General features: G+C 37.3%; 1 long non-coding RNA gene across 1 annotated transcript; it reads right to left on the bottom strand.

The window, feature by feature from the left end:
- Positions 1–3,862: 3,862 nt before the first annotated feature.
- Positions 3,863–18,332, bottom strand: LOC106735539 (uncharacterized). Its single transcript, XR_001370833.2, has 3 exons — positions 17,732–18,332; positions 9,817–9,970; positions 3,863–3,967 (listed from the first exon to the last, which is right to left on the bottom strand). It is a non-coding gene; the product is annotated as an uncharacterized LOC106735539 (long non-coding RNA).
- Between the last annotated feature and the right edge of the window lie 549 nt (positions 18,333–18,881).

Genomic DNA, 18,881 nt, shown 5'->3' with positions numbered 1-18,881 from the left:
AGGGCACGTGCGCTCACCAGACAGACAGAGAGAGACATAGAGAGACATAGAGACAGAAAGCGAGAAATCACCCCCCAGGGGAGATGGTCATGCCGCAATCCCTTCTCCTGCATTCTCCTCTCGAGATCTTGGGCACGCACGCACACGCGCCCGGTGTGAGTTTTAAGCCACCGGGTCGGGATGCGAACCGCGGTCGACTACGTGGAAGTCCAGTGACATAGCCATTACGCTAACTGCTGGTTCCCATCATTGTAACCATTCTAACTACATGGTTTACTCCCCAAATACATTAGCACACTCACTGAACATTCTAACCAAAACCAAATTAGGAATGCAACTTCCAACAACTTGTATATAAAATGAAAATGTATTACATACAAATAAAGACACGCATATAACAAGCAAAAAGAAAATAAGCATGTGACTATAATTCTATTTTTTGTTTTTTAGGTTTTTTTTTTTTTTTTTTTTAAGAGATTTTTGCTATAGGGTGTGTGTGCTTGCTGGAGAGACAGAGAGAGACAGAGAGACCAAAAACAAAAAAATCATGCCCCTGGGGTATGACCACACCGCAATCCTTTCTTCTCCATTCTCTTCTCATGACCTTGGGCACACATGCACATGAACCAGTAGTGAATTTCAAGCTGGTAGGTCTGGTACTCAAACCATGGTCAGCCACGTGGAGTCCACAGCCTTAACCGCTGCTGGCCCCAATGTAGTTCAATATTAATAACGGCTATCAAGGCTCCCATTGGCATCTACAGCATCCTTCATCTACTATTAAATCCACATTTCCATTTTAGCCAGGACCACAGTTTCTCAGAGTACTTTACCTGTTGGTAATTTCTGCAAGGTGTGAGGGCTTAATCATCCTTATTTCGGTTGCTGTATTTTTCTAATAACTTTTACTACTGAGCATGGAAACATTGAGGGTTGCATGAGGGCCTACCTCAAGTTTCAGACCTAGTTCTCCTTTACCGTTTAGTCAGAACTTAATTTCCCTCGTAATCAGAATTTCTCATGACAGAAAGCAGAGTAATTCATGCTTTTGTTTTTAGCTTGTTTTTGTTTGTTTTTTTTCCTAGTGGCATAACAAGCCCAAAATTATCCCCTCATTTCCTAAGATAGCAACAAAATGGATAAACCTCTAACCAGGTTAACTGAATAAAAGAAAGATAGCAATAATTATTTATATCAGGAATGAGATAATGAGGTGGCCAGTTCCACTGACCATCACAGACATTAAAATGATTTTTTAAAAGGATATTATGAACAATTCTACATTTACAAATTTGACATCTCTAAAGGTCTTCCTAGCCATGCACAGTATCTGGGGTACCTCTTCATTTATTTAGGTCTTCTTTCATTTCTTTCAGAGATTGTTGTTCTCAAAAAGGTCTTACAAGTATTTTGTGAGATTTGCGCATAAACATTTTATTTTACTAAAGTAAATGATACTGTGTTTTAAATGCAAAATTCCAATGGATTGCTATCAGTATATTAGGAAGCATTTGACTTTTACACTTTAATCTTGCCTCTTACAATCTTTTTATAATTACACAGTAGTTCTGGAATTAATTTTGTTGTTGTTAATTGAGATTTTCTACATAGACAATTGGGTCATCCAGGAACAAAGACAGTTTTATTTTACTTTTCCAATCTGTGTACATTTTATTTCCTTTTAATATCTTATTGTATTATCTAAAACTTCCATTACATTGAAAAATAGGAGTGAAGGAATATTCTTGCCTGGTTCCTGGTCTTAGATAAAATACATTTATTTTCTCACTGTTAAATATCATATTAACTATAGTGGGAGTTTTTTTTTTTTTTTTTTTTTTTTTTTTTTTTTGTAGATGTTCGTTTTTGTGGGGGAGAGGTACATCAGTTTTTCAAAGTTTCATAACATTTTCTTTGGAACCAGCAGATGGCATAGCAATTACATCACTGGAACTCCCACATGGCTGACTGTGGTTCTAGTTATGGACGTGGTAACCTGAAACTCATACCCAGTGTGTGTGTATGTGCCCAAGATCTGGGAGGAGAATGGAGGAGAAGGGATTGTGGCATGGCATGGCCATCCCTCCTGTTGCACTGTGTGACTTCTCACTTTCCCTCTCGCTGTCTCTGTCTCTCTCACTGATGAGCACATACTCCCTAAGGCAAAAATCTCTAATAAATAAATAACTTTTTCTTCAGTGAATTTTGGTTGTTTGTATCTTTCAAGTAATCGGTGCTTTTGTCATAAGTTGAAAATTTGTAGGAAGAGAGCTGTTTATATTCTATTTTTAAATCTGTTAATATCTTTGGGATATGTGTTGCGAGTTGCTCATTTTATCCCTTTAACCCTTTTCATGTCTTTTCACTCTGTGATGTTAGCCTGTCTTTCAATTCTGACATGGTAATTCGTGTCTTTTACTTTATTAATCTAGCAAGAGGATATTGATTTTATTAGCTGCTCATTTATTTTATTTCATTTTTAATTTTAAATGTACTTATTTATATTAATTATTTTTATCCTCTGCTTGTTTTGTTTGGTACTCACTGTTTTTTTTTTTTTTCCTAGTTTCTTGAGGGGAATGTTTAATTGTTTGCCCTTTTATATTCTAATATAAACATTTAATACTGTGAATTTCATAGTAAGCATTTCTGTAGCTGCATACCACCAAATTTGGACTGCTGTTATTTTTATTTCCCATGAGACTTTCTATTTGACTCATGGGTTAGACATGTGGTTTAATTTCCAAATATTTGAACATTTTCATCTATTTCTCTTACTCTTTTTCTTTATTATTGCCATAGGACGTGCTCACCAGAGAGAGTGACAGAGACTGAAAAACAGGGTGTGCTCATGTTGCAATCCTTTCCCTCCATTTCTTCTTCCTGTTAGAATTGAGCATGAATTCACTCATGCCTGTCATATTTTTCCAGCTGGATTTTAATCATGATCCGTCATGGGGGACCCAGCTCAAGTGCACAGAGCTTTCAACACTGTCCTACTGCACCAGCCCCTGTGTTTCTCAGTTACTTCTACTTTCATTCCAGTTTGGTCAATGAACATATTTGGCATGATTTCTAACCACTGCATTTGAAGAGATTTATTTTATGGCCCAGGATAAGGTCTGTCTTGATGGATGTTCTATGTACAATAGAAAGTTAAGTGTATTCTGGGTCCAGACAGTGAGCCAGCATTAAAAGATGATGCTCTGCAAGAACATCCTACACGGGAAGGTTTCTAGTTCGAGTCTGGAGATCTCCCGGAGTACACTGACATCTGTAAAAGTGGGGCCCAGATCATGGTCAGGGTCCTGCTGTGGTTGCTGTCTTTCTATTTTTGCTTCTCTTACTCACTGAAGAAATAGTTTGCCTATTTAAAAATACTGAATGTATTGTGATGTTATTACAAGGACTTTTCTATAAATGTCAAGTAGATCTACTGGGCCATAGAATAATTGGGTTCCTTTACAGCCTTACTTTTCTTTTCTCCTTTCTACTTATTCTATTGATCCCTGATTCTATCAATTAATAATAGACACAAAAGTTAAGTCTCAACAGTAGTTTCGGATTTGTCTAGTTTTCCTTGTACTTTAACATTCTGCTAAGTGCCTAAGTATTTTAAATTGTTTTAAGTTCTTGGAAAATTGAACGTTATCATGAGGTAGTCAGCTTTATCTAGGACGATAGTTTCTGTTCTGTAGTCTACCTCATATTCTATGAATACAGTCACCATTCTTCAGGTTATGCCTTCATGATACGTCCTGCTCTATTCTTTTCCTTTCAGTCCATTTATTCATATTTAAAATACTTCAAATAGATATTATTTTAATTTGTTAATAACAGAAATACCTGAGTCCAAGTGATTTTTAAAGACTAGAGATTTTGCTCCTGGTTTTTGGAGTTTGAGGTGAAGGGGTCACATTAGGTTAGGGTCTTCTCGGTGTGGAGTCCTCAGACAGTGCAGGGCATCCTACGGCAAGATGGAGTATGAGCAAAGCATGTCTGCATTGTCTGTTCCTTCTTATAAACCCACCAGGATTCAACCATGGGAACTCCTTCCTGATGACTTCATCTATTCTCTTCCCAAAGGTGCCACCTTTGAATATTATGATTGGATTAAGTCTCCGCCCTGTCAACACTGTGGCAATGGCTTACCAAGTTTTTACACATACATTTTGAGAGGACACATTTACATCATAGCACGTGTCTTCTGAAAATTGTCTAATGCTGTCACAATTTCATTGATATTTGCAATCTAATTTTCCCCCCTAGAGTGTACTCCAGCTTTGTTATCGCTCAAATGGCCAACCAGGTTCATCAGCATTATTTGTATATAAACCGTTCTTTACCCAAAGAAGGTACTTGGTACTCTTTTCACACAGTGATGGCTCATATTTACTCAAGCTATTCTAAGTTCCTTTATCTAGTTTCATAGATACTGCTTATCTTTTCCTAGATCTTCAATAATTAGATTTTTTAAAAGGTTTTTGCCATTGGGTGTGTGTGCTGGCTGGCCATCAACAGAGAGAGGGAAAGTAAGACACCACCTTCCAGCAGGGATGACCACAGTGAAATCTCTTCACAGGAAGAGACCACCAGTGTCCTCTCAGAATCTTGGACACGCGTCCACATGTGCCTGGCATTATTTTCAAGCCACTGGGTCTGGAACTTGAACCATAGTTGGCCATGGGGGAGTCCAGTGCCTTAACTACTACACTACCTGCTAGCTCTCAAATTTAAGACTTTCTAGTGAATAATGCTACAACTCCTCCTTCGAAGGAAAGTCAGTATCTTGAAGAGTTTATGACCAGAAAAATCTAAAATCAGAATTCCTCATGTTCCATCCAAAATCATTCAATTATAAACTATTGGGTTGTTGGATAAGTCATGATATATTTTCTATGTAAAAATGCATCTTGACTTTTCTAACGATGCAATACTTTTCTTCCATTGAAACTGAGATAGTCTATTTACTGAGATAATCTTCAATTTTGATTGAACAAAAAAGACTTGCAGAGACACATGATTTGTTTTGTTAAATACTCATGTCTCCATGTTATAAGGAAATTGCAAAAAAATAAAATAAAAGAGAGAGAAAAGAAAAAGAAAGAAAAATATCCTTGTACACATAGTTCCACTGTTTTTTATTTCTTTCCCAAATTTTGGTTGTGAAAATTAGATCTTTATATTGACATAATTATTCAGTAACTAGAATCATAGTACTTATTTATATAAAGGGGGTCTTCAAAAATTTTTATGAAAAGTATATATTGTAAAAATCTATGTATGGATTTCAGAATTTTTTGGACCAATATAAACTTGAACTTTAATTCCATTTTCTACAAACTTTTTGAAGCCTGATCATATTTATTAATTGGTTTAACCATCAATAAAAATTTCCAAATATCTGTTCTGCACTCTTAATATGTTATAGGTTCTTTGGAGATAAAAAAATATCATATTTAACACACAATCACTTCAATGGCTTTTTTCAACCTAACGTAGGACTGTTGCTCTATCACTCACACAAGGCAATGAGTGTCAAGTATTCAATGAGAAATTTAATTTTAAATGCTTGAGCGGTGTGGTACTCAGAAGTAACTACTTAAGGAGTCATGAACTTTTGGCATATGCATTTTTTTTTTTTTTTGAGAGGTTTTTGCTATAGGGCACGCACGCTCGCCAGACAGAGAGATAAAAAGCGAGAAATCACCCCCCGGGAGGATGGCCATGCTGCAATCCCTTCTCCTCCATTCTCCTCTCAGGATCTTGGGCACGCATGCACACGAGCCCAGTGTGAGTTTAAGCCACCGGGTCCGGGACTCAAACCACGGTCGACTATGTGAGAGTCCAGTGATATAGCCATTACATTAACTGCTGATCCCAGCACATGCATTCCAAATATGTTTATTTACTCCCCAAAATACCCTGTGGCTAGAAACTAATATCCCAAATACACTATTGAAGCAGCAGAGGCTAACAGAGGCTAGATTCATGACCTATCTAGACAGAGTATGGCAGATTCAAATGGTATCTTGACTGTAAAGGTGAATGTTATGGGACCTTACATGAACATTGCATCAGTGTAGATACAATTATTTGACTCAGCATTATCTGAGAACTTGTTAAAAAATGCATATTCCAGGCCCCATTCCAGACTGACTGAATCAAATGCTCTAGGGGTGGGGCCTAGCCATCGATGTTTGAATGAGGTCTCCAAGCTATTCTCATAGTAGATATTTGGAAATATTTGATAATGGGTAACATGGTAGAAAGTGAGATAGACTGGAGACACAAGTCTTGAGAGGTGATAAATCAATTTGCAAAAGTAGTTCTTTAAGTTACCATGAGGCAGTACTGCCTCTAGAGACAACTGCTAAGTGGATAGATTCCGACAGCGTAACACTAAGTAGGAATGTAAAATGATGGGAGAGACCAGCGTAACCTCAAATCTATGCTGTTCAGGCCACGGAAGAGCACTGTCAATGGAGGACATTGGTGGGCCTCAAAAGTCAAGCTGTCAGTAATTGGAATATCAAACCTTTTTTCTTTTTAAAGAGAGATTTTTGCTATAGGGTCATCTGCTTGCTGGAGAGAGAGAGAGAGACAGAGAGAAAGAAAGTGAAAAATCATGCCCCTCCCCCTCAGGGGATTAGCCAAGCCACAATCTCTTCTCCTCCATTCTTCTCTCAGGATGTTGGGTATGCATGCACTTGCACCTGGCATGAGTTTCAAGCTACCGGGATCCAGGACTCAAACTGAGCTCAGTCAGGTGGGAGTCTAGTGACATAACCATTACACCATTCGCTGGTCCCAGAAGCTCAAAGTGTTAAACTCTTTTTTATGTTTTTTATGTCTCATAATTTCATGTTCTTTAACTTCTACCACACTGTTTATTCATGGTTTTAAGGAAGCAGCATATTGTAATCAGGAGCTTATTCAAGGGTTCAACCATGTAATGCCTGTGGCCTTGGGGATAATTATACCTATTTCATATGGTTGTTGGAAGGATTTAAAAAGATGAAGTAGGTAAAGTTCTGAGTCCGTGAATTATACTTGATCGGACTCAATTCTGTTCTTAAATTCTTACATAAATGCGAATCTTCTACATATTACCCATCTTATAATAATTTTATGCCTAAAATATTATCTCCTAATAACAAGATGATAGAGATCTTTGTTTTGTTCACTGGTAACATCTGATACCCTAAAATTGTGCCAAGAACATAGCAAGTGCTTATTTAGAATTTATTGAATGAATAATCTCTTCCATTATCATCTTATTCAAATTATTTAGGGTTAAGGCCTGCAAGTAGAGTGGTGGTTAAGATGCTGCACTCCCACATGGCTGACCATGGTTCAAGTCTCAGGCCTGGTAGCTTGCTCTCTCACTTTTTCTATCTCTCTCTCCTTCTCTCATCAAATTAAATAATAGTAATAAAATAAAAGATATATTTTAAAAAATTATTTAGTGTTGAATACATAATCATCTCCTCACCACTAGATGTCTCCCAGTATTTTTTTTGTACTTCTAAAATAGGAGAAGCCTCTCTGTCTTAGTCAGTTTGTGCTGCTATTACAGTATATTAATATATAAGATAATTATGTATATAATGCTAATTACATAATGTTAATCACATATATGTTGATTACATATATGTAATGCTAATTACATATATAATGCTAATTATATATAATTCTAATTATATATCATGTTGATTATGTATAAAAGTTAATTTATATATACATATATGTGTGTATATATACTTATATATATATTTTATCTTTGTGTGTATATATATATATATATATACACAAGTGTATATATATATATATATGTACATATACAAAAATAAAATTTCCTCACAGTTTTTGAAGGTACAAAGTTCACGAACACGGTGCTAGCAGGTTGGGGTTTCAGGTGAGGTTTGCTTCCTCTGTATCCTCATACCAGAAGACAGAAGGGCAAGAGAGCCCAACACTCTGAAGCGTCTTTTATAAGATCCTTCACTTCATTTACAGGAAAGTACCCATTATGACTTAGTTACCTCTTCAAGTCCCCACCTGTTAATACTACCACATCAGCCATTAAGTTTCAACACCTGAAATTTGGAGAGGCCACATTCAAACCACAGTACATCTTAGCTACATGAGATCAAGTTTTGAATAACAGGTTATGAAGAAAAAATTGATATGCACAACCTCCGAGTGCATCCTATCTCTGCTCTCCATAATAGTTAAAACATGGAGTTGGTAAAGTGACATCTTAGAGCTTACAAATGAAGACATACTCATCTTGTAGATGAACTACAAGAAAGAAGGACCCTGGGCATTCGATGGCTTTTTACAGCAGAGATATAATATGATTTTGGAATTTTATGTGTGAGGGAAATAACCTTTTAGCATGGGTAAACTATTTTGGTATTTGTCACATGAACTTGAATTTATAGTTATAAATGTACTTGGTTAAGCCAAGGTCTCATTATTCTAGCTTCTTAGGTCTCCATACTTTTCCCTCTTTATTGGAAGGACCAATCATAACCTCCACTTTTTTAATGTCCTAGCTCAGTTTTCATTCTCTGCTAGGGCAACCTAGAGAATTTTCAAAGCAATAGAACAATTCTTTGAGAATAAGAATGGTGTTTGCATAGAGCATGATAATGTGTACATCTTGTTTGAGTCCTGACTGCAAAGCTGGGATAAACGCAATGGAAGCTTTCCTCCCAGAGAAGGTAGCTATCTAAAATTGAAGATCTAAGCATTATGTAACATGGCATGAAGACGGCCTATTCAGGGGGAAATGTAAATCATATTCAAGACAGGAAGCAAAACCATAACTAGAAAAGTGCCAGGGTGAACATATTGAAAGGTCAGAAGTTGGAAGAATCGGTGTAAATTAGGGAGTAGAAGTAAGAGAGATCCAGGGAAGAGGCATAGGTATAACGCTATAAAAATCCGATGCCCTATGGTGCTCTCTGCATGGTGCTAAGCCTTGCAGGATTGAAAAATTTTTCTTGCATGCATTTTAAATGCTTTGATTTGTACTTAATGACAGGGAACTTGTATATGCCACTCAGTAAAGATGGATTTGTCCAAGGCCCTGCTAAATCAATGCATATTCACTGAAATCTCTTGTCATTGTTCTGTCAGAGAAAGCTCTGCATCCATCCTGGCACATGGAGATCTGACTGGTCTGTATCTGTGTTTAAAACCAGCTGGGACTTTTGCTGGCTTCATTATGCCATTTATTTTATCAGTAGACGGTTTTCCTCTAGTCTTTGTTTTCTTTGATGGAAGTTATACTCCTTTTGTTTGTGTTATAATAGAGAACATGTCATTTCTTTTTCAACATTAGCAAGCCCATCAGTCATGCACTTTGACTTATAATTTGAGTGCCTTTCAGCACTTTTGGGACCAAGAATGGCATTATTCTCAGCCACATTATGGAATAGAGAAATTTCCTCAGGAGGGCATATAACCCAACCCTCTGACTTCAATTGACCATCAGCTTCTGAAGAGACTATCACTTACAGATAAAAATCTTCCTCTTTGCTTTATATTCACATGACATTGAATGGGAGCTACATTTTCTATGAGTATAGAGGAAGAGAAAGTGGCTCATTTCAAGTCAAAGAATCTTACCTCTCCCCTCAACCAACATTTGCAGCTTAACAAGACAACCTATAAACTAGTAATAGCTGTAAGTCATGGTTCTGACTATATCTGGTTGTTGAAGGTCTACATTAGTACATTTGTTTTATCTTGCTATGTAACAGATTACCACAACTTTAGTTGAAAAAGCACAAATTATTATCTTACCGTTTCCATGAATCAGAAGTCCAGGAACAGGTTAGCTGAGTCCTCTTCTTAGAATACCATCAGGATGAAACCCAGGGACCCAGAGCCATGATGTCAACTGAAGCTTAAAGTCCTCTTCCAAGCTGCCAGTTGTTGAAGGTTTTCAGCTGAAGAACTGAGAACACAATTTCTTGATGACTACCACTTGGGGGTGCTTCTTATTTCTGTAGGAAGCTGTCTGTCATTCCCTGCCATGTGAATATCCCCACAGCATGGCAAATTGCTTTTCTAAAGCTAAATAAAACATTTACTTCTGCTTCAAGTTCTTCTTATGTATTTTAAAGACATGCTCACTAGGTCAGGCCCACCTAGATAATCTCCCCTTTGATTAACTCAGTCATCTAATTAGAGATGCTTTTTTTTTTGCCGATTCATTAATTATTGACTTAAAATAGATATAGATATAGATATAGAGATAGAGATAGAGATAGAGATAGAGATAGAGATAGAGATAGAGATATATAGATATAGATATAGATATAGATATAGATATAGATATAGATATAGATATAGATATAGATATAGATATAGATATAGATATAGATATAGATATAGATATAGATATAGATATAGATATAGATATAGATATAGATATAGATATAGATATAGATATAGATATAGATATAGATATAGATATAGATATAGATATAGATATAGATATAGATATAGATATAGATATAGATATAGATATAGATATAGATATAGATATAGATATAGATTACCAATGCCATTGTACTACCTTTGTAAGCCAAAACTATTTACTTAAGGCATTAGTAAATTCTCACTAAGTATTAGGCATTCTATCAATATCAGAGTTTAAACTATATACACTTCTATTATTGAAATTAACTTATTTTTAAGAAATGCCTAATTACATCTGAAAAAGGCATTCACTTTTGCCTAATCATAAGAGCAATACACCATTGTATTCACAGATTATGATGGTGGTAAGAATCTTAGGGACTATCTTGGAATTTGACCTGCCATAGCTGTAGATACATTAACCCATTATATTGGCCTCAGATTTTATGATTTAAAACAATAATTGATTATAAGATACTATGGGGTAGCAATTTGGGCTCAACCCAGCTGGGCATCTCACCTGAATTTACTCATACAACTACAATGAGCTGTTGAATTTTCTCAGCGCATCTTGGCTCTGCATGGTCTCACATTTCCAGTGACTGGCTGGAGCAACAAGGTTGAGTAGGCCACCATTCTTCATAAAGTGAAGAATTTTCATAACAAAATCAAAAACCTACCTAATGTAAATGTGGTTAGGACATTTAAATATGTACCTCATGATTCTTTTTGAAAGGTTATTATGGTATCTGGTATCTTCACAAGGTATCTGGGTTCCAGAAACAAGTAAAAGGAATAAAAAGCACTTTTCAACCATAGACTTGTACTACGTTTGTGAACATTCTTTTGGTGAACGCAAGTCACAGATCCAAGCCAAGATTCAAATGGAGAAGCATACTCTTAATGGTAAGAGCTGAAAAATATTGCCACGTCATTAGAAATCTAAAATCGATGAAGGGATAAGGAAGCTACTAGATATAACACCACTCTAAATGTACCCAGAATTGTAGTCATAGTCCACAACACACAGATACACGACTACCACAGAGCAAATAACAACCCTATAATTGATCTGAAAAGCAGAAAATTCTTTCAATTCACCTTCTATAATTAGAACATGCCTTTTGGAGCTCATATTTTTTCTGCATTTCTCTGTTGCTATCTTTCTTCTAGTTTCTTCTTAAAAGAACTTTGTTCCTTGAAAAATGAAGTATTGAAAAATATTCATCACTATTTCCTTATTACCTCATGAAAGATTTTGTAAGTACATGCACTCTTATGACCTCTTCTCACTTCAGCCTCATTTGAAAATTAAGATGTGCAATTAAAATGTGTTATTCAGCTCAATTATATTCACCAACCAACCAGACTTGAACCTCATATCCAATGACATTGAAGCCCTCATCAGTCAAAGAAAATTACACATGACTCAGCAAATGTGATGGTAGCGGAAGCAGCTCTCTCTTTTTGATCAAAGACTATTGGAATAAATGGAAGTAAATAAAGGAAAAGGGAAAAAAGAAAAAGGTAGTTATTTGATAGCTTCTTTTTTTTTAAGAGTTTTATTTACTTCTTGCATGAGAGAAAGAGACAGAACGACAGGTAGCTCAACAGGGTCTTCATACTGCTGTTCACCCTGTTCTCAGCCAGCCTAGACCACGGGCATGCATGTACCCTATGTGTTCAGGAAAGCCTGAGGAACTGAACCAAGGACTTTTCCTATGTGGGTCTAGTTGCATTACAGCTGCACCACCTGTTGGTCTCAGGGTAGTTTCTAAGGAAACAGAAGGACAAATCAAATAGCTGATTTAACCTAAAAATAAGGTACTACTTTTGGGGATTCTGAAATAAAAATAATAACAAAAATAACGATAAATATTTAAGTTGAAAATATGAACATAAAAGAGAAGGACAGACAATACCTTTGTGACAAAATCAAAAACCTACCTAATGTAAATGTGGTTAAGACATTTAAGTATGTACCTTGTGATTCTTTTTAGGTTTCCAAAGAACCATATAATCATGGAAAGAATGTTGTGGAGACTCAAGTTTCCCAATACTACCAGCAGAGTTATGTTTTTAAACACAAATCTGTTTGTATGGCTTACCTGCTTTGAAGCAAAAACAAAACCATGGTTCATTCCTCAGTATCTACAGGCTGAAATGTAGTCTCCTAACCTCCAAAGGATCTGGTCATAACCTAATGAGTACAATGCAGCATGTTCAACTGCACCTACTTCACTTCTCTCCACCTGTGAGATTCAGTATTGTAGCCTTGGGAGTAAGCTAGGAAATAGTAAGCTTTTTATTTTTCTCCTTTTCCTCTAGAAACCAGAGTTTATAGCTCTGATGGCATTTATTCCCCTGTACAGTAAATATTTGTTTATTCATGTGTCTTTTTCACTAGCTTGTGAATGACTCAAGGACGGGAGCTGTTCCCAGTTTGTTGTGTATGTGTAGCCGATCGCCTGAAACATAGCAGGTGCTAATTTGTGGAAATGAATGAATTCATCAATTAGCAAATGAATCCAAGCAGTTTTTAGTGAGGTACCAGGAAATCAAGCCCGGCTCCTCCAGTCTTCAAAACCACTAACTGATTACCACTGGTCCATGGGCTCCCTTCAGAACAGTCCTCCTGTGTCATCTGCCCCTGTTTTTCTGTTTTCAGCTGAGTAGAGTGGCATTAACTTGTAGGGTTAGCCAGGAATTGCCGTCTAGAGACTGTAATTGTATTGTCATGCCACTTATCAGAGTGACCTTTGATTGCAATGAAGTAGAAGTTACCCAAGCACTCGATTGTTGAGAATGAGTCTGGCTTAAGCCTATTGTACTGAAGCAATTATTATTTGTGTCCCTTTCAACTGTCACAGATGTTCTTGTTTGGATGATGAATTAGACGATCATCCTGAAACTGCCATCGTTTCTTCCTAGATTTATGTGTGTGATACATGAGAATATTTAGCGGACACAGAGTGGGCTGAATTTGGGACCAAGCATCAAAAAAATCAGGCTATTCAGAGTCTGATTGAAGCCCTGTCACTAACTTGATGTAGTATGCCCTGGAATCCACTTAAACACTTAATCTACTTCAGTTCCATTTTCTGTAAAATGAAATAGGGGGAAGGGGAATAAGAGTATAATCTAATGTTTTTGGGAAAAATTTAAAATATCAGACTCCTGATGATAGAAGGTTCGTGGGAAAAAAAACAGTCTGCAGAAATGAAGTGTACAGAACATCCACAGATCTTATAGTATTCATTACTTTTTTTAATGCTTTCCCCTTAGTAAACTTTTTACAAGAGTTGCAAGCAAATAAAATGTTGACTGGTCTAGCTATCACATCTTTTCTCTCTAGCAGACGTGCAAATGAGCAATAAAATGGTTACCTGGCTGGTAATAGAAGGGAGATAGTGAAAACATGGAGGACCAAAGCAACCCATAAACGGGATAATGAGATCCAGAACAGAGTGTACTGTGGGTGCTACTGTCTTCAGCAGACAAAGGAAAGTTATGTTTCCATGTTATCTCAAAACAACCTGAGGAGATTGGCTTCATGAAATTCAGCAAATGAAGGGCTAGCTCTCCCTGAGGTTAATGAATTGTTCAGTTATAGTGCAGGAAACATTCTGGGCTGGAAGACCTCAGGTCTTTCCTCTCCAGCTCTGTTTACTACCTGCTCCTCACAAAATCCTGCAGTCAGGTGGGCTTCCCTCATTGTCTAATGGCAAGAACAAGTCTGCAACCTCCACGCTGCCATCAGGGCTATGGCATTCGGTAAAAGTCACTACCTTACATAAACTCTCAGAGATTTATGTACGATTGTGCGTGGGATGGGGTTGAGATTTTTTAATCATAAATAACAACTTTCTACCAAAATCAATGCTCACCTTTTAAAGTATCTTTTCCTATCCTTCCACCTCAGCATTCACCACAGTTCAGCATGTAGACACTAAGAAAGTCACAGTGACTGTGGGTCATTCCCTAATTGCACCATGTCATGTCAGGACTTTGCACATGCCTTTCACCCTGTTTACGATGCTTGGTGACCTTCTCATGCATCAGAACTGAGTTTTGCTACCACTGGCTGCTCCTTTTTCTTCCCTTCTACCTCAGTTTACCACTCATGCCTTGTCTTGTTCAGACTTGAGAGAGATTGGACAGATTTGCTATTTCTTGACACCCAGCTGGCACTTGGATTATGTCCATTGTCGCATATATCAGTTTGCATTGCTGAATTGTTAAAGACGCATAGTAGAGTCAGAAAGGCTTGCAGGTGAGCTCTGCCATACACCACATAGCTCTAAACATTAAAAATAAATGTCTCTTAGTCTTTGTTTCCTCACCTCCCCCAAAATAAAAAATAATGTCAATCTCATAAAATCGTTCTAAGATTCATGCGAGGTAATGCATGGAATTTATTTACCTCAATACCTAGAAGTCAATAAAACTAGGGTATGGGTAGTTCTCTCACTAAACTGCTATAAAAATGTCCGTTAGGGAACCAGCAGTTAGCGTAATGGCTATGTCGCTGGACTCCCACTTAGTCGACCACGGTTTGTGTCCCAGACCCGGTGGCTTAAAACTCACGCTGGGCGCGTGTGTGTGCGTGCCCAAGATCCCGAGAGGAGGATGGAGGAGAAGGGATTGCAGTGTGACCATCCCCCTGGGGGGTGATTTCTCGCTTCCTGTCTCTGTCTCTTCTCTGTCTGTCTGGCGAGCGCATGCACCCTATAGTGAAAACCTCTCCAAAAAAAAAAAAAATGTCCATTACTCAGTTCTGTGTCTCTAGCCCCTTTCTATGGTACCTGTCTGAAGTATGAAGCATGTCCTCTGCTTTGTACTCCCTATGTAGAAGCACTCACCAGAAAGTCCATGACTATTTTTAAATTAACATTCAAAGAAACACGTATAACTGTTTTCCCCATGGTTTTGTCTGGAAACCATACCTGGCTAAGACCTAAGCCTCCCATCAAGGAGGGGTGGCTACAGTGGGGGAGATGAGAATGACACGTCAACCAATTTCTTGGCAGAAAAATAATCTCTTCTAAAGAAATGTAAAATGTTAGCTACAAAATCAAAAGAATGGTCTCTTGTTGGTTCCTCCCTAATCAATTAGAAAATCCTGCTGGAAATCCTGTCTTCGTTTCTCTCACAGTGTGTTTCCACCATTTTCTTTCACATGAAATTCCTTTCCCGTCATGTTCAGATTTCTTGAGAGAAGTTGGACCTAAGTCAACATCCATTGAAAATGACATTCTAGAACCATGGCCAGCAGGCCACATTTATTTTGCATTCTGCTCTCTCTTCACACCCTAAGCCATTTGTGTCATGTTTTACCTCTAATAGCACCTGAAGGTGAGGTAACCCAAGAGAATAGAAGAGAGTACAATTGCTCCTTGACTTAGGGGTACGTCCTAATAAGCCCACTGTGAGTTGGAAAGGCACTGAATGCACCTAACCTAGGGAACATCGCAGCTTAGCCTAGCCTACCTCAAACAGGCTGACACACATGAGTCTTCAGATGTGCAAAATTATCTAACATAAAGCTTATTCTACAAGAAAGTGATGAATAGCTCATGTAACTTTCTGAGTTCAGTGGACTGAATGAAACATACAGTATTGGGTGTTTATCCCTGTGATAGCATGATTGGGAGCAACAGCCCACTGCCGCTGCCCAAAATCCCAAGAGAGTATGGAACTACAAATTCTTATCACTTTTACATCAGAGTAAAGCTGACAACTTGCAAGTCAACCATCTGTAAGTAAGTTGGGGACCATTTGTACATGGACCAGTTCTAACACTACCATTTCTACCCTGTTCTTGAAATGAGAAAAAAAGAAACTGGGGTCCGAAGTTTTGGAAGAGGAAAGCATGTAGGTATGTGGCAGAAATAATGGGGAGAGTATGACTGTAGGCTTTCAAGGCCTGAATGTGCCAATAGAAGAGGCTTACGCAATTCAGAAATAAAACTAACTCCATTTGAAACTACTTAAAACTTTAATTTTATACGGTTAACACTCTTAAATGTTTTATATTTCCCCAAATCCACAGAAGTAATAAAAAAATCTTTCAAGAAGTATGAACAGAAATGGTGAGCCTAAAAGAAAACACATAAAATTGGGTGTAAAAATAAGGGGCTAAGGGGCTGCCAGGTGATGTGGTGGTTAAGGTATTGAATTCCCACATAGCCAACCATGGTTTGAGTCCTAGACCTGGAGGCTTGCTTTCACTTTCCCTTTCTGTCTCTCTCTGATCAAATTAAAATAAGAAAATAAATAAAATTAAATAAAAGAATTCCTTTTAAAAAAAAGTACTTTAAAAAATTAATAAATAAGGGGCTAGACCTTATTCTGCCACTATGACCTGAGAAATGTTCCTTTATTCCCTAAGACTCAGTTTCTTTATCCTTTGTGTGAAATGTTAGTCTAGATAATATCTAATTAAGGTGCATATTTTTACGAACTAAAATGAATAAATGTATTCTGAAATATTCATGTCCTTGGTTAGAACTCATTCACATTTGGAATCATGCTGCCTAAATCAGACGAACAGTTCCTGTAACCTCAAAAGTCCTCACAAGCATTATAATTTGTTAATTCTATGTAATCATTTTAACTTGCCCGTTCCTCTAACATTTAAGATCATAAAAATCTGAGAGGGTTGAATTCCAATTTGTAATAAGCAAACATTTGATTGTCCATGAATGATCTCATCAGAAACTAATAAGCGAGTGAAAACAAAGAAAATATTAAGAGTCTACCTAGCATGGACTAACTAGTAGGGTGGTTACGACCCCACAAAACACTTCCTACGGACAGACTCCATATTAACTCTAAGATTAAGCAAATCATGGCCAGGATTTCTAACCAGATGGTCAAGAATCACGAGTTCCTTGCTGAGCAGCTCTTGAAGAGAAGCCAAAGCAGTTGTGTGGTTCTCGTGATCCTTCTGGATACCAGCCATGTTGTGCTCCACGTGACTTGTGTCCCAGGGACGAACCCTAGCTTTGAATGGTCAAAGCACGGTCATTGAACTGCAAGGCCACAGGACCAGAAAATGCCCTTTGAGCTGAAGGATGGTGGTGAATGCATAGAATACCCAGCTCTATAATAAAAAAGCTACCTTTTAGTAAACCTGTTAAAGGATTTGATGGAAAGCTTTTCACGTGCCATGTCTAGTTACACTTCTGCAGAAATGTAAAGGAATGGGCAGTTTTTTTATTCACCAAGGTCTATAAGAGAAAGCATTCTATTCATTCTGCTTTTATTTGGACAGATATTTGATCTTTCTTACCTGACTTTGGTGGGAATAAAGCCAGACTTTCAGGAACCTGCTTGTCTAACATGATGGAACTGGTTCACTTCTTTTGTACTCATACAGTTTCCAGATGGCTTTGTGTTGCACACCTCCTTGTGACTCAGGGCTGGAGAATTTCTCAGTCTTGCAACCAGAGGAAGGAAAAGAGTGAAAACTGGCAAAGAAACAACCCCCATAACTGTTTCAGCTCTCTGAGGTCCAGGGGGAAATATAAGAGTAAGCATAGCTCATGGTCTTATTTTGTGCTCTCCTTATTTCATGATTGATTCATTAGCTTTCCTGAGTCTCAGAAATGTGTATTGAGAAAAACAGAGTGAGTCTCCATTTTTCCTTGACATCGATGGTTTACACACACACACACGCGCACACACACACACACACACACACATATAGAAGAAATTTCAACTTTGAAACTGTTGTCACAAGACTTAGTGGTTCTTCAAGTTTTTTAGCTATTAGAAAAAGGAGACAGAAGGAAGAGAAAGGTGTGTACAAGTTGTTTTTCCTCAATTAGCATAAGATATAACTAAAAATAATGATTATATTTTTTATTACAAATGCAATCAATCTTCATTATAAACAGCATTGAAAATTATAGACTATTTTATTAATAATTAAAATTACTAACAACTCCCAAAACAGAAATAAAGACTGTTGGAATTTTGGCATGATTGTCTAATATTTTTTTAAATTCCATCGAACCCATATGTAGACATACTCATTTTGATCTTTAGCAAATTTGAAATATCTTATGCTTGTAATTTAACTTTGATACTGGCTTTTGAGAAGTTAAAAAAAGTAAGTTTTCTTGTTTAGTCTTTTTGTTTTTGTTTTTGCTATAGGGCATATATTTACAAGAGAGAGAAAGAAAGAGAGAGAGAGGGAAAGTGAGAAATCGCCCCTCCTGGGGGATGGCCATGCTGCATTTCCTTCTCTATTATTACTATAGTCTACTCAGTGAGAAATGAGAGGACATCCAGACATAGCCAAATTTATTGTAGTTTATTGATTAAGCCGGTGGCATATGGGGGAACTCATGTCTCTCAGAACCCCTCAGCCCCAGTGAAAGGAGAAAGGAGCTTATATAGGCCCAAAATGCAAAGCAGGTAAGCAGGTTAATCATCTT

The sequence above is a fragment of the Tupaia chinensis genome, unplaced genomic scaffold (assembly GCF_000334495.1).
Source record: "Tupaia chinensis unplaced genomic scaffold, TupChi_1.0 Scaffold000426_1, whole genome shotgun sequence".
Taxonomy (NCBI): Eukaryota; Metazoa; Chordata; class Mammalia; order Scandentia; family Tupaiidae; genus Tupaia; species Tupaia belangeri.
This window is presented reverse-complemented; position numbering and strand designations above follow the sequence as displayed.